Consider the following 2,475-nt stretch of genomic DNA (forward strand, 5'->3'; position numbering starts at 1 on the left):
GCATGTCATATATTATTACTCTAACATTTGTGTAAGTTCCATGTCATATATTATTACTCTAACATTTGGTCAAAGTAGTATAGTGGAAGTGGATCCTCTGACGTAGGTATCCCTGCCTTACCCTCCCTTTCGGTCACTTACTGGCGGACCCCATGCTTGCTAGGCCCCGCATGTCAGTTACTCAATGGGTTCGGCCACGTCAAGGGATCCTCATCCGTAGTATACTCCCTCTGTTTTTATTTACTCCGCATAAAATGGAGGGAGTGGTGGTATAATAAATGACGCGGGCGGGGGAGGGGGAGGGACGTCGGTTTGCTCTCAACTGCAGTCCCACAAGAGAGCGAAAACGCAAGACGAAGCGCGTTCCATTCGGTGAGCGATATGGAGGGTCCAGCATGCCAGGCTACAACGCGAACGCGACAAGAGCGATGTACAGTCAAAACCGATTGACCGGTCGTCACCGAAACCACTATTCACACCAGAACCTTCGTTGCTCGGCCTACGCCAGCCACTGCCCTAAAACCACACCAAATCTCTAGCCCATTCCCCCACCTTTCGATCCCCTAGCCCGCATTAAGTGTCCCCTAGTTCGCCGAAAAGCCATGGTGCGCCGCAAGATCACTTACTACAAGATGCTAACGCTGGAGCGCCGCGCAGAAATCGCGGCGGCGGTCGGCGCCACAAACCTCCTTTCCCAAGCTCGCTTTGCGGCGGGCCAATCCCCAAGTTGTCTGGAGCCAAGCTACGATGAGGAGGAAGCCGATCCAATGTTCATGGCAGAGGTCGCGGCGCAGAAGGCCCCCGATGGGTATGAGACGATGGACGTCGACTTTGTGCCGGCGTCCGAGTCCCCCATGGTGCAGGCGGACCAGCGGTTCAACATGGCGATACTAAAGGAGGACTGGGAGGCAGAGGCTCAACTCGACACGGAGCGCGCGAATGCCGCTGCCATTGAGGCTCTCCTGCAAGCGGAACCGGATGTTGTGGATGTGAACCAGGCGGTGGAGGCTCAACTTGAGGTGGAGCGCGCGGATGCCGCTGTCATCGAGGCCCTCCTGCAGGCGGAACCGGACGTCCTGGACTTGAACCGGGCGGCAGAGGCTCGACTCGATGCAGAGCGCGCAGATGCCGCTCTCATCGACGCCCTCCTGCAGGCGAAACCGGACGTTCTGGACTTGAACCGGGCAGCGGAGGCTTGACTCGACGTGGAGCGCGCGGATGCCGCTGCCATCGAGGCCCTCTTGCAGGCGGAACTGATGTCCTCGACTTGAACCGGGTTGTGCTCTCGTCCGTGTAGAGCGCCCGCACGCTCCACTTGAACGAGTAGCTAGAGGCCGAGGACAACCACGGTGCGGAGACACACGTCGGCAGCGATGGCTGGTTCGCGCCGGCAGCCAAAGACGACGAGGTTGTCTCTTTCCATGAGCAGTGATAGTTTTTCTTTATGTTGTTGTTTTTATGGATCTTTTGCTGTGTAAAAACATATATTTGTTATGCAAGTCTCCTGACTTGGGTCAGTCTACCATTTCAGGCGGTTGGATGAATATCCTACGTCTCCTAACCCTTCTTTCCTTCTTCCTCACCTCTTCTTCTTCCCCAACAGACCACCGCACGGGCCGTACGGATACTCCCCAACATGCGGTTGGATAAACATACTCTATGAAACGAAAATTATGTGTCAGCGATAGGATAGCTGAGTTTCGTGTGTTCACATGCGACAACACGTGTCAGTGAGGGTGTGTTCCCTTGGTTGGGTTTGCGGCGTGCAGGAGCGACTGTGTGAGGGTGCGGTGCGACCGCGGCGTGCAGGAGCGACCGTGTGAGGATGCGGTGCGACCGCGATAGCCGTGCACAAGTGGACCTCCTTCTCATTTTGAAAACTGTAGGCAAGCTTGGCAAAAATGTGTGGCGAAGTTTGGCAATGCAAGGCCTAGACCCAAACAGGATAAGTACGTACATACTAGGAGTACTAGTGTTAAAAAAGAAAGGCTGGGTTTTCCTTCGCGGGATTTAATCGATACAAATCCTCGTTTCACGTGTCAATTAATGCGTATTTTTTTCTCCAAAGACCAAAGAGCTAACCATCTCACTCCTCATCGCTTGATTAATGCAGCGCCATGCAAACCAACCTTCTCACTTCCGCATGCGTGCATGGGATATTAATGTCCTTGGTTGCTAACCCCATCAATTTTGCCTCGATTAGTGTTAGTGGCCCTTTGCAAATTGTAATTTTGATATACTAGACTTGTGTACAAAAAAATGGAGGTAGTAACTATATTTTACTTCCTTCCCCATTGCGGTGACGTCGACGATATATTTTTTATTTTTTTGGTGGTTTGGCGAAGTGCGTTCGACGGAGAACACCATTGAGGGAGACCACGGTAAGTCGTTCGCAAGTGCCGCCTGCAAGCCGAGACAACCGCCTTATTTGCATCCAGGAAGTCCTTTACTAGTACTACTAGGAGTAACTAATGT

Source organism: Triticum dicoccoides, chromosome 4A (assembly GCF_002162155.2).
Source record: "Triticum dicoccoides isolate Atlit2015 ecotype Zavitan chromosome 4A, WEW_v2.0, whole genome shotgun sequence".
Taxonomy (NCBI): domain Eukaryota; kingdom Viridiplantae; phylum Streptophyta; class Magnoliopsida; order Poales; family Poaceae; genus Triticum; species Triticum dicoccoides.